Source organism: Nicotiana sylvestris, chromosome 3, assembly GCF_000393655.2.
Source record: "Nicotiana sylvestris chromosome 3, ASM39365v2, whole genome shotgun sequence".
Lineage (NCBI taxonomy): Eukaryota > Viridiplantae > Streptophyta > Magnoliopsida > Solanales > Solanaceae > Nicotiana > Nicotiana sylvestris.
The window spans coordinates 27743262-27758764 of NC_091059.1; positions in this window are offsets into that span (position 1 = coordinate 27743262).

Here is a 15503-nt window from a genome sequence, read left to right on the forward strand (position 1 = left end):
GGATGAGAATTAAAGAAGTCAGGCGTCCACCTGGAGAATGAGGATGAGAATTAAAGAAGTCAGGCGTCCACCTGGAGAATGAGGATGAAGAAAGAAAAGAAGCAGTCAAGGCACCCACCTGGAGAACGAGGGAATGCAATTGAAGTTTTGAAATCAAAAGCCCGCTCATATAATATAGGAGCACATTTAGAATCAATAAAGCAGAGAAGTCCAACAAAATCCCCAGTAAGAAACAACAAGAGTCCCAAAAGAAAATACGGGACACAATGAAAAGGAATACGGAATAAGCCAAATGCCCAAGAGTCACCAAGATATCAAGACAACAAGAAACGCAAGGGCATGATCTAGATAAGATTTTTATAATTCATGTACCATAGTCTAGTTTAGCTTTTTGTATTTCCTTTAAAGTAAGGTGTAATAAGGAGGTCAGCAAGCAGTAAAAACAGCACGAAGCAGCAGTAACATCACAGTCCCACGGTAGTCCCAGCTACCCAAAACTTCCCGAACTACATTGACCTGATTCCTTTATAGCCAAGGATATGTAGGAAACCTTTGAAGCAGAGGTTCGGTCAAATCTTTCAAAAAATGCTTCCCACGGAGTATTTGAACGGGCAAAAATCGCTCGTATCCGCTCACTTTATCTTTGCACGAAAACTCTTCGAGTTTCCGCACAAAGAGGGGCAGCTGTGAGCACGTGATTTTTGCCTTACGAAAACTACTCCAAAATAAATCAAAAAATAAAATAAATTTCTTTTACTGTGTAATTCTTGAATTTGCGTGGTGTTAAATATTTGTGTTATGTCCGTAAATGTTTACTTTGTCATAATAAAATGAAAATTAAAATAAAATACATGTTGCATGCATATAAGATTTAATTATGTATTTGAAAGATAATTTAAATAAAATCACCAAAATATGCATTTCGTTCTATTTTTATATTCCAATGTGTGATTAATGTTTTATTTGTATGTTGAATAGTTGTTATGAAGTGGTTAATATTTTTGTGTAAGGTTAAAAATTGTTTTATAATTTTTGTTAGGATTTTTTAATGATAAATAATAAAATAGAATAAAAAAATATACAAATTGTAGAAATAGAATCGGACCTGGATTAAAATCCAGGCCCAAAACTAAATTACCCCCCTCAGCCCAATCCAGGCAACCCAGGTACCGGTCCAATTCAAACGAGTCAAAACGACATCGTTTGGTCGTAGTTTAGCAGAGACCGTTGGATCAAAGCCAACCAATGGCTGAGATCCCACGAACCTTAACCCACAATCCTTACCCGATCCGATACCCGGTCCAACCCGTCCCCCCAGCTTAAACCAAACGACATCGTTTGGTTAAGTGAGTAAATCCTGACCTTTCATCCTACTAGATCTAACGGTCAGCATCAATCCACCCCACCCCTATATAAGGCCCAAACCCTTACCCCGGCCCCCTAGCCAAACACCCCCCTCCTTCCCTGTTCATCGTCCCTTCCAAAACTCACCCCTAACCCTAGCCGCCCTAGGATCCCACCGCCTGAAACCCGGCGGCATCAACGCCGCCGGTCACCAAAATAACACCCTAGAATCCCCTGAACATCCTCTACACAGATCTAACCTTAGTTTCCTTCGAATCAGACCCCAACTCTTCGAATACTAAATCGAAGGTGGGTCTGAAAACTCCAACCTTTCCAATGGCTTCCAAAATAACACCATAGTACCCCCTAGCATGCCTTGTTATGGATCTGATGTTTGTTTGGCTCGAATCAGTTCCGAGCTTCTCGAATCTTCTTTTGAAGATTCGGACCAAACAAGAACAAACTCAGATCTGTTCTAAACTGACACCAAATGACCCCTAGGCTACCCCCACCCGTGTGTCATTGTTGGTTCCCCTCGAACCTACCCAGAAGTGTTCGGATTTAAAATCCAAGATCTGAAACCCTAAATTTCCAATCCTGGCAAAGATTGAGGTTTAATCGACCTTAGTCGAAGTATTTTCAGTGGAAAATACTTCGACTAAGGTCTGTTTGATTTCAAACAAAGTCCGAATCCAAGTTGAGTCCGAGTCGGAATAAAATTGAAGGATTCAAAGGTATTTTTTCTGTTTCTTATGTGTATTCTACATGTATTCTATGTTTGTTTCATTAGTCTGTTTAATTTTTCATGATTTTCTAGTCAATTCTGTTATACTGTCTCATACTCGTCTATTTGATCAGAATTATACTATTGTTTCTGTTGTTTATGAATGTTCATAATATGTGTAATCGACTCGATTAAGTTCGTCGATTAGTTGTTTTGTAAATTCTTATTGCCATTAATGCTGTTTGTAATACCCTGTTTATCTGTTTGGAATTGTTTATTGTCATTGAACTCAGTCAATTAGTTCTTCCCAATTAATTGATTCTCGTTTAATAATTCAGAAAGTTTGTCAATGGTGTGTATATATTGTTTTCTGAACAGGGCATTGTCAGTATATTGACAATGCTCCTGTGTATGTTTGATCTTGATTCAATGTTTAAGTCCAGTCTGAATTGTTATAATGATTTCATTGATATGTTGTTATGATGTTAGTTCTGAATTCAGTGTAATTTTACAAATGTTGATTAGATGTAATTGTGTTAGAAGGTTACATTCTTAGTTAGGATTCAGTCCAAAACTTTAGGATTGGTTATAGCTGCTTAAACAGATTTTAAAATCTGTATTGTTAGATTCTGAATTTAAGGCAGTAATAACAGTAATTACAGTAGGAAATCTGGGACATTTTCTGGGATAAAACAGTAAGGGTAATGTGACATAATAGTGGGCTGAAAGTGGTTTGTTAATGGTTTTAATTTAATAGGATAGTGGGAAACAAAGGGTAATGGGCTGCTGAAAAACAGGATAATAGCACTCAATAGGATTTAAAGTATTCAAAAGTAGTTTTAATGGAAACTTTTTGATTTTAAAAGGAGAAAAGGGTCCAAGAAGCACTAAAAGAGTATAGGACCAGCCCTGTATAAATACAGGGAGCTGGACTGATTTAAGGGAGAGACTTCAGGAGATTTGAGAGAGAAAAAATCAGATTTGAAGAGGAGAGCCTTTTTCAGACAGAAAAGAAAGGAAAGAGAGAAAATCAGGAGTTCAAAGGAAAAATCAGATTTAGATCAGATTTTAAGGGAAGAAAAAAGAGAGTGTGAGGAGAGAAAAATTTAGATTTTGAAGAGGAAAAAGAAACAGAAAAGAAACCAAAAGAGAACACTCACACATACACACAATCTGACACAGATACAAATACAGAAACAGAAAATCAGGAAGCTGAATTTGAAATAGGAAAGAAACTGAAAAATCTAAAAAAAAAATGTTGTTCTAGAATCTGTCCGTTGTTTGTTTGTGGATATTGTTCAGTTTGAAATCTGAAATTTTCCCTCAAGTTACTGTCACTGTTCATCTGGGTTAACGGGTCTGATTCAGACTTGCTAAATACTGCTATTCTGCTGATTTTGTTACTGCTGCAACTGCTGAAAACTTACTTCTTCTACCTTCATTTTCAGGTACTTATCTCTTAAATTCTATGTTGGAAAAAAGATTCAGCATGACAAATCAATGAAGCTTGAATTGCAAAATTCTATTTTTTATTTTGTCCAAGTTCATTAGTTTAAATTTCATTTTTTTTGTTTCATGTTAGTTAACTAGTAGTGAATTCAATTTGATAGTTATGAGTTAATTGTCTTTATTTGAAATTCATATAAAACTTTGTAATAATGTTTTCCATTCTAAATTTTCATTAAAGTATAGTTATGATTGAATTGTTAATATAGGGAACATGGCATGAAGTTGGCTATTAGTTAAGTCCTATGACATTGTTAGTCAGGTATAGAGTATTCTGAAATGTCAAGAAAATGCATGGTTAGTGTATTTCGATTGTTTGGTTGTGGATTAAGGTTAGATGTTGTTAGTTGAATAAAGAGTAGTATAAAAATGTCAAAAAAAAACCATATTGCTAGTTTTACCTGATTTAGTTATGGATTGAATGATGTGAGTTATACGTTCATATATGGCGTGATAATAGGTATATATATAACCATTAAGGGATGATGAGTTGATGTATCTCATTATGATGTTAAAATGCTATGAATGTTTTAGACATACAAACTATGTTGCATGTAAGGCAATATTATTAATCGATTTATAATTCCCTTTCTTATCAATTTGATGCCTATTTACCATCTTAAATAAATAATTAGGCCTATTAGATTAAAAGCAAGTATATGAGAATAAGATGAGATATACAAATTGCAACACTTTATATCAATGACAATTAGAAATAGGATTTGCACTAATTAAATAATGAAAAATTGTTCAAAAATACTTCTTCCCTTCATAAATCATGTTTGTTAGTTTCATATACAATTCATCCTTTGGCATATATATGTTGTATTTGTTTGAATCATATTTTTATTCTTTTCTTTGAACTTGAATAGTTGGGCTGAATATAATTTATATCCGGAAATTAATCGACGGTCTATATTTAATAAATTGTGAATTCTTTTAAAAGAATTCAAAGCTCCCTTAAATGTGAATTTCTCAGGATTTTCATATAAAATGTGTAGATATAATAAACAATTTGTGAAAAATCCATAATATTATTACAAAGATTTTGCGCAATTAGGGATGCGTTCGCGCACCCTGATTATATTAAAAAAAAATTTCGGATTATGCGTACGCGCAATTTCGAGCGAATATTTAAGAAAAGGATTTTTCCAAGGATGTTAAAATAATTTCATATAACCCGAGGTGTGCAGTTCATTATTTAAATAAAAAGGGTGATGATGTTCCTGATTTTATTTTAAATTTCGAACATATATTTTTTATAAAAACTATAACATGGACAATTTTATTGTGTACACGTACGCGTGGCATGATCCCCGATAATTATAAAAAGTATATAATACGAATATACGTACGCGTAATTCGTCCATATAATTGTAAACAATAAGTAAAAAGCGGTAGTAAAATCATGTAATAAAAATGTATTTCGTAAAATCAAGATGGTTAAGCCAATAATAAAAACAGTTAAGCGACCGTGCTAGAACCACGGAATTCGGAAATGCCTAACACCTTCTTCCGGATTAACAGAATTCCTTACTCAGGATTTCTGGTTCGCAGAATAATAAACAGAGTCATATTCTCCTCGATTCAGGGATTAAAATTGGTGACTTGGGACGCCTTAAAATTCCCAGGTGGCGACTCTGAAATAATTAAATAAATCCCGTTTCGACTGTCCTTCAATTGGAGAAAACTCCCCCACGCGCCCCGCGGGCGCATTAAAAAGGAGGTGCGACACAAAGCATAAAGAAGCAGCTATGGGAAAAAATGGAGTGGTAACTCATGAGACGATTGGCCGGATCGTCACATCCTCCCCAACTTAAACAAACGTTCGTCCTCAAATGAGTCAAGAAATATACCTGAAACCTCAAACATGTGAGGATATCTGCTCTGCATCTCCCGTTTGGTCTCCCGGGTAGCCTCCTCTATGGGCCGACCTCTCCACTGCACTTTCACTGAAGCTATATCCTTTGACCTCAACTTTCAAACCTGACGCTCCAAAATAGCTGCTGGCTCCACATCATAAGTCAAATCACCATCAGGTTGAACCGTGCTGAAATCTAGAACATAAGACGGATCCCCAATATACTTCCAGAGCATAAAAACATGAAATACCAGATGCACACTCGACAAGCTGGGTGGCAAAGCAAGCTCATAAGCCACCTCCCCAATCCTCCTAAGCACCTTGAAAGGCCCAATGAACCGAGGACTCAATTTACCCTTCTTCCCAAATCTCATAACACCTTTCATGGGTGAAACCTTCAACCGAACCTTCTCACCAACCATGTAGGACACATCCCGAACCTTCCTATCAGCATAACTCTTTTGTCTCGACTGCGCTGTACAAAGCCTCTCCTAAATCACCTTCACCTTGTCTAAAGCATCTTGCACCAAGTCTGTCCCTAATAGCCTAGCCTCACCGGGCTCGAACCAACCAACTGGAGATCTACACCGTCTCCCATACAAAGCCTCATATGGAGCCATCTGAATACTCGATTGGTAGCTGTTATTATAAGCAAACTCTGTAAGCGGTAGAAACTGATCCCATGACCCTCCGAAATCAATGATACAAGCATGCAACATGTCCTCCAATATCTGAATAGTGCGCTCGGACTGACCGTCCGTTTGAGGGTGAAAAGCAGTGCTCAACTCAACCTGAGTACCCAACTCTCGCTACACAGACCTCCAAAACTGTGATGTAAATTGAGTGCCCCTATCTGAAATGATGAAGGCTGGGACACCATGCAAACGAACAATCTCTCGGATATAGATCTCTGCCAACCGCTCTGAAGAATAGGTAGTATGCACAGGAATGAAATGCGCGGACTTGGTCAGCCGATCCACAATCACCCAAATAGCATCGAACTTCCTCAAAGTCTGTGGAAGTTCAACTACAAAGTCCATAGTGATCCTCTCCCACTTTCACTTGGAATATCTATCCGCTGAAGCAAGCCACCCGGTTTTTGATGCTCATATTTCACCTGCTAACAATTGAGACACCGAGCTACAAATCCCACAATATCTTTCTTCATTCTCCTCCACCAATAGTGCTGCCTCAAATCTTGATACATCTTCGCGGCACCCAAATGAATGGAATACCGCGAGCTATGGGCCTCATCCAAAATCAACTCCCGAAGCCCATCCACATTGGGCACACAAATCCGGCCCTACATCCTTAACACCCCATCATCACCAATGGTCACATCTCTGGCATCATCGTGCTGAACTCTGTCCTTAAGGACAAGCAAATGCGAATCATCATACTGGCGCTCTCTAATACCATCATATAAAGAAGATCGAGAAACCACACAAGCCAATACCCGACTGGGCTCCAAAATACCTAACCTCACGAACCGATTGGCCAAGGCCTGAACATAAACTACAAGAGGTCTCTCCCCAACTGGAACATATGCCAAACTCCCCATACTCACTACCTTTCAGCTCAAAGCATCGGTCACCACATTGGCCTTTCCCGGATGGTTCAATATAGCGATATCATAATCCTTAAGCAACTCCAACCATCTCCGCTGCCTCAAATTAAGATTATTCTGTTTGAACAAGTGCTGGAGGCTACGATGATCAGTAAACACCTCACAAGACACACGATACAAGTAATGTCTCCAAATCTTCAATGCGTGAACTATGGCATCCAACTCCAAATCATGAACGGGGTAGTTCTTCTCATGGGACTTCAACTGACGAGAAGCATACACAATAACTCTACTCTCTTGCATCAAAACACAACCAAAACTAACTCTTGAAGCATCACCATACATGGTATATGAACCTGAAGCTGATGGCAAAACTAACACTGGAGCTGTGGTCAAAGCTGTATAGAGCTTCTGAAAGCTCTCCTTACACTCGTCCGGCCATACAAATGAAGCACCCTTCTGAGTCAACTTGGTCAAGGGCGATGCGATAGATGCGAATCCCTGAACAAACCGGCGATAATAGCCTGCGAAACCAAGAAAGCTGTTAATCTCTATGGCTAAGGACGGTCTGGGCCAACTCTGAACTGCCTTTATCTTCTTCGAATCAACCTAAATACCCTCGTTGGACACCACGTGCCCCAAGAAAGCCACTGAACTGAGCCAAAACTCACACTTTGAGAATTTTGCATAAAGCTTCTCCTCCCTTAATCTCTGCAACACAACTCTCAAATGGTCCGCGTGCTTCTCCTGACTACGCGAATACACCAGAATATCATCAATGAAGACTATGACAAACGAGTCGAGATAAGGCTGAAACACACTGTTCATCAAATGCATGAACGCTGTTGGGGAATTGGTCAGCCCAAAAGACATCACCAAGAACTCATAATGACCATATCGGGTCTTTAAAGTTGTCTTAAGAATATCCGAGTCCTTGATCTTCAACTGGTGATAACCTGAACAGAGATCAATCTTGGAGAACACTCTCGCTCCCTGAAGCTGGTCGAATAAATCATCAATGCGAGGCAAAGGATACTTGTTCTTAATTGTTACCTTGTTCAATTGCCTATAATCAATGCACATCCTCATAGTGCCATCCTTCTTCTTCACAAATAGAACTGGTGCACCCCAAGGTGACACACTAGGCCGAATGAACCCTTTATCAAGGAGTTCCTGAAGCTACTCCTTTAATTCCTTCAACTCCGCTGGTACCATACGATACGCCGGAATAGAAATGGGCTGAGTGCTCGGCACCTGGTCAATACCAAAAGCAATATCCCTATCCGGTGGCATGCCCGACAGGTCTGCAGGAAACACATCGGGAAAATCCCTCACAACTGGAACAAAATCATTACTGGGAGTCTCTGCACCGACATCCCTCACAAAGGCTAGATACGAAAGACAACCCTTCCCAACCATACACTGGGCTTCCAAGAATGAGATCACTCTATTGGGAACATAATCAGTCACACCTCGCCACTCAATCCGTGGCACACCCGGTATAGCCAATGTGACTGTCTTAGCATGACAATCCAAAATAGCACGACACCGAGATAGCCAATCCATGCCCAAAATGACATTGAAATCCACCATACAAAATAATAAAAGATCCACACGGGTCTCCAGACCCCCAATAGTCACCACACATGACCGGTACACACGGTCTACAACAACAGTATCGCCCACCAGGGTAGATACATAAATAGGTGAAGCAAGAAACTCACGGGGTGTACTCAAATAACGAGCAAAGTATGATGAAACATAAGAAAAAGTGTAACCGAGATCAAATAATACAGAGGCATCTCTGTGGCAGACTGCAACAATACCTGTAATAATAGCATCTGAAGCAATAGCATCGGGTCTGCCCGGAAGTGCATAGAAATGGTCCTGACCACCACTTGATCGACCTCCCCCTCTGGGGTACCCCTAGATGACTAGGTGGGTGGTGGTGAAGTAACTGGCGCTGAAGCCGATGATTGATTCACCCGCACGTCTCAAATTGGAACCAACATAGCACATAACCGTGCAATCGACTAATTAATAGTGGACTCCCCCACTTGGCTCGAAGCCATAGACCAAAACATACACAATAACTCATAACTCATATACTTTATTTCTGCCATAATACCATAGTGAGATTAAACTCAATCCTTCATAAGCTCGTGGAATACAGACCATTTGGTACTTTATATCTTCTGCAAATCTCACATTCACTCTCGTAGTAGTCAAGCCTACTCTCTTGAGCAACCCAAATTCAAATTGTAAAACATACATTTCCCTGGTAACAGATATCTTCCAATAAATGACACAAGGGATTACGCAAACTTCAGAACAATCCGCAGGAGATAACCCCACCCGCTTTGCCTCAAACTAACATTTCTGTATACCTTCCACCGTCATAAACCTTACGTAGTCACTTAAACTTCCTGAGTCTGAACTTAGACTGCAACATGAAATTTACTCCACTCCCAACTAGGAAACATGGAAAGATTCTTCACACACCCATAACTCGGGGCTATACTGTTGATACCTAATTTTTCTTTATATATTTTTCTAATATGCAAAATAATTTCAAAATATCATATGTGTGCATATATAAGTATGACAAATGCTTTATTATTTTTCCTTAATTTTTAAAGATTTTTTAACCAATTTATTTCCCTATTTTGTTCATAAAAAATCCAATAATAATTCCCAAAATTATTATTTTGGTGATTCATTTGTTGGATCCTCATATTTTTACTAAAATATAGCTAAGATAATTTTTGTATATTTTTACAAATTTATTTAGTATTTTTAAAACTAAATTACATGTAATTGCAATGTTAGCCTCTTTTAGATTTAATTACGTTTATATCTATAAAAAAAATTAAGTCCAGTATTTTCAATTTGATAATTATGTACTATAAATCATTTTAGTACCTTTAATTTATTTACAAAAATTATTTTACTATTTTTTATAAATCAAATAGGAAAAATTGGCTATTTAAATGTTAGCCCCATTTAATTTCAATTATAGCCCGATTTTGAACACCAATTGAAACCAATTTGAAGCCCAATTACCCTAACCCAAATCCCATTCAAACCGACCCACAACCCATTTAAATGACCCATCCGGACTCCCATCTAATCCTAGCTGTTGATCGTTTAGATCAACAGCTCCTATTAATCATTTCCTAATTAAACCCAAAGACCCCCCAAACCCTTTTCATTCTTCATAATCCGCCGCCTCTGAAACCCCTCCTCTCCCAAATCCTCTCTACAACCACATCAAATCCTAGCCACCGTCACCCTAATCCACTCTAATCCATGGCCTTCCAAGGTCATCGGAGACTTGTATCAACCTCCTATGGCCCCTACGTGTTCGTTCTTGTGGTCTCATGACTAGATCCTAAAAGTGTTTTGTCTAGTATTTGCTTGATGACTGTTCTCCGGTCGTCTCTGACCTTTCTCCGGCCAGCCATGGCTATTCGAGTCAGACTTTTGACTCTCCTGCTTAGATCGATGGTTTTCAAGGCCTTTCTCATCACTTGGGGTTCTTCTGAAACCCTAACCTCTAAGGTTCTTTCGATTTCTCTTAGATCTGCTTCAGATCTATGTTTTTTGGACTTCTAAGCATTTTTCTCGAAGTTTCTTTTTAAAACTCTTCTTTCAAAACCCGTTATCTTTTCTGATTAGGGTTATTGTTAAGTTATTTCAAAATTTTCCTCTGATTTTTAATATGTTTTGCTATGTTTTCTCATATCGTTCTTCTACCCGAGATTGCATGTTAAAAGCCCTAATTTCTTTTGACAGTTTATTAGACAAATGCTTGTTTGCATGAGTTTTGTCTGATTTTGTTTGTTTATCCTCTTTTAAAACTCTACTGTTGTTGAAAATCCTATAGCTTTGAGTCTGAGACTGTTCGTTTAAGTGCATAACTCGATTTGAAGTTCTTTATTTCAAAACCTTTTATTCCTTTGTGTGATTCTTCTGACTCTGATTTTCTATCATCTCTAAAACTCGATTATGCTCGAAACCCTAATTTTTAAAAGGGGGGTTTCCTCACCTACTACTGTGAGATCTTCGCATGCCTTTGATATTCTATGTTTTCTTCACTACTGGTTCAATGTGACTTGACCTACTAGACTATCATGCTTCGAATGTTGCTATCTGCTGAATTTTGTGCTACTATTGTGTGCTATTTCCTTTTGCCAACAGGCTTGGCCTCGCATGTATAGTGTTTATGCACCTTATTTATATGTTGAGTTTCCTTCTTTGACTGATCTTCAAACTTGTGACTAATTTCAAACTTTTCCTTTGGGAAATTCTAATTTCACTCGCCGGTTAAGGTTAACGGATTTCTTTTCCTATTTTGCCTTACTGAATCCTTTCCAAAATTAAGTGTTTCTGTACCTAGACTCGATTGCTTACTTAATGTTATACTACTTCTTTTATGGCAACTGTCAGCCTGCTGACAAATTGATTTTCTTCCTTATTTTGAACCTGTCACTGCCCGTTAAGCAAGTGATCCCTTAATTAAAGGCAATCACTTGTATAATTGATTCTGAATCATGATTGTTTCCATGTTTGTAGCTTATTACCGCTCTCTTACTCGTTTTTAAAAAACTATATATACCCTGTACTTCTTTTCTTTCAAGGACACTAACACAAGGCAAAACACTTGAGTTCAAACACACACTCCACTAAATCTCTCTCTTTCTTTCTCTGTTACTTCTATATTGCTGCCTTGCCTAGCCGGCTGAAAGCCAAGGCTAGGCTGTGGGAAACTTTCTTATTTTTCTCTACATTTGCATTTCTTACTAGTATGTTCTAATTAAGCTTTTGCACAAACAACAAATGCTTATTTACTATTTCTTGCATCCTTTCTTGTCTACTGTTTGTATTTAACCCAGTACCATTATTAAAGCATGTTGTAACTTCCCTTTTTTCCTGTTCTGAATTAATGCATCATGACTTGTGAATCCTAAATCCCTACCCCAATGTGTTTAATACTTGTGGTTGGTTTGGGACATGACAACATTGGACATTGTTGTGCATGACCCAAACCTGATTCCCCTGGGATCATAACCTCCATGTTTATCTCATATGTAGTGATTGGGTTACAGGCATGTCAACACTTCTCATTGCTGTGCATGCCCAATGCTAACCCATACCAAAGTGTATAGGCTCATTGCAATGGACTCCCAATCCCCTGACCCCTTTATATGAAATTGTTAACTCTGTAAAATGTTAATGGCTGTCTCCCTATCATCCTTTCCCCTCCTCTATTCCCTCAGTTCTTGAAACTCTATTTCTGCACTTTACCATCTTCTTAGACTTAAGTTCTGGCCCCCTTATGTGAGCCCTGCCTTGGGACCCATAAGCTCCCTCTGAACTTGGACACAAAAGGGCAAGCATTTCCACACTACACTCATCCCTATCCTGGTTATGTAACTTGGGTGTGAGCACTGCCCGGGGTCCTATTGAGACTTTTAGGGAAATCTAACACACTCAAGTTCGAGAAAGGCTTTGGATCAATGGCATTTTTGAGGTGGTTTATTCCATAAATTAGAGAGGAAGTCAAGAATCAGACTTCCTCTAGTTGGAACTTTTCTTTGTACTTTTCTGATGTAATTCATTATTTCTGGTTTGTAATAATTTGTAATAAACATTTGGGGGTCGGCTAGTGAAAAAGGGTTAGGTAACTATGTATTCTCAAGGGTAGAAAACATGCCTATAGGACTGTTTTAAATTCTTTGTGTTCAATTTTGCATTTTTAGACACCATGTCTGTAGGGTTTATCTCAATTTCTTCATGGTTAATGTCACACCTAGATAACCTGCCTATAGGACTTATTTACATACTGCATGCCACTTAGATATCATGCTTTAGGTTCTAAACGACTATAAATAAGTGTCATGTTCATAATATCGAAATCAGTAACATATAGAAATCATGCCTATATGGATTCCCAAGTAAATCCGGTTCGTTTCCATTCACATTCAATTAGATATCATGCCTATAGGATCCCATCTAAACACTTAGGCAAGCCTTAGAGTAATAACCACAAAAAACTGAATCTGCCTTTGTTAATTGCTACAATCAGCAGGCAAGCATGATTCAGACTTCTTATCTGAGTTATGTAATAAACAGATCTGCTTCAATAATCAAACTCCCCTCGTCTTTAGTATTTTAATCAGACCTAAAAAGTATGTGCAAGTCATGCTAGTTATGTGCTTTTTTGTTTAAGGAAATGTATATGGGCCTTTATCTGTTTATATGCTTTCCACAACATGCAGTATGTGTTTTGTATGTCGCCTTAGATTTTTACCCTTTGAAACCAAACGGCCTAATATCCCTCTCCTTTAGGAATAGTAGTCCTAAGCTCCTCCGGGACTGATACGAATGGGACGGGTAATAGCGTGCAATAGTAATCGAGACCAATCCGCGCTTTAATACCTTAACGGGATGGGAAGGGTAGATATGGATATGATGACCGGTGCGCTAATGCCACGTGTATCCCCTCTTTTGAGGAGTGTCCTACCGGGTATCGCATTGATGTGATCCATATTAAATATAAACCTAGGACCCCCTTTCCCTTTATTTGCAAATTCCTTTTTAAAACTCTTCTTTTAATTGTTCTTTCTTTTTATGCGTTTAAATCCCCTAATATTTGAGCCCATACTTGTCTATTTGCTAAATTCACAATAAACTGTCTGGCAGGGAACCACACTAGTGGATCCTAAGGGGTGCCTAACACCTTCCCCTTGGGATAATTTCAAGCCCTTACCCTATCTTTGGTTATTCAAACGGAACTTAGAATTGAACCTCATTGGTGTCCTAATGCACCTTAAATAATTAGGTGGCGACTCTTCAAAACTGCAAAACCCAGCTCCGAAAAGGAATGAGTTGTCCCATACCAAATGTCATAAACCCGATTTCGTGAGAAAAAGGGGGCGCGACAGCATGACGACTCTGTTGGGGACTTTAGGCTTTTACCATTTCAGACTGTTATTGTGAATTTATACCTCTTTATGTGGCAATTACTTGTTTAATTTCTTTAAGCATTCAATTCCCTTTTCAATTGCAAAACTGACTTGTCTTCTTTGTTTCTTTCCTTTACTACTGCTTTAAATTATGAAACTATTGTATTTACTGCTTTCTTAACGTGCAAATACGTTCCAACATGCTTTTAATTATTTCATAATCATGCTCAACATCATATTCCACTCGTGCCCAAACAAATACCATAGCAACACTTATAATGAGTGGTTGCGCTCTTCCTATATTATTACCCCCTAAATCCGAAAAAGGCATATTTGCGGTAAAACCAGTCGATCAACGGTGTAGTCGACGGTTCCGTGCCTTTCCCCTTGAGTTGTCCGCTGAAGGGTACCAGTCTAAACCCCATAGAAACCTTACTCTGTTTAAACTGTGCATGCATCATGGTCAAACTTAGCCGGATCAGTTATGTTGTCCAATAATGATCCTTTAAGATAGCCTTGTCCAAAGTCCACTAGGTTACCCTAAACCCAAACGGACATCCCCACATTCTGTGCATTTATTTAGAGAACTAAATGCTTCAGGCTAATTGCTGGTATTAAATAGTCGAGTTTGGTGGGGGTAAGGGCCTAACCTTATATGTCTTGCAGAAATGAGGCACGAAGTCCCTAGATTCGGCATGGTCACCAACATCCACCCACGACTGCTAAGCTGGTGGAATGATCTTCACTCCAGTGATCAAACTCTTGTTCGAAAATATTTGGGAAATCTGCCTTCTCTCCTAGAGATCCAACCCAACAACAAGATCATAAAAGCTGCTACTTTGTTCTGGGATTGTGAGAGGGTTGTATTCCGCTTCGGGGACATTGAGATGACACCCTTGCTAGAGGAGATATGAGGATTGGCTATAACATGGAAAACTCTGGGTTAGTTAATGCATGAGAACCGCAAGGGCAGGGGCTTCCTTAAAATGATGGGTTTGAAGAAGAACCTAGAACTGACATGTTTGAAAGAATCCTACATCCCTTTTGACTATTTGTATGAGAGGTACGGGCACAACAAATCCTACCGTACCTATCCTAACGAGTTCTCCGTCATATCATTAGGGCATATTCATCGAAGAGTCTTTGTATTCATGTTTTGTTTCCTGGTGTTGATCATGTTTCCAATGAAGAAAGCAAGAATCCACACCAAGCTGGCTATGGTAACTAAGACTCTAATGGAAAGAATTGGTGGGCAACCCTTCAACATTGTGCCCATGATCATTGCGGAAATATACCGAGCCTTGGAGAAGTGTCAACGAGGAGCCAAACACTTCGAAGGCTACAATTTGCTACTTCAACTCTGGCTCATGGAGCATCTCCAAAGGGGTGAATACCGATAAGATATTAAGCGAAGGGACTGGGATGATCATATCGCTTTCCATCATCTGAGGCAAATGAATTACATGCACAATATGTTCGCTCAGCCAGAAGATGCCAAAGGATGGGTGGAGATATTTTACAATCTAACTGAGG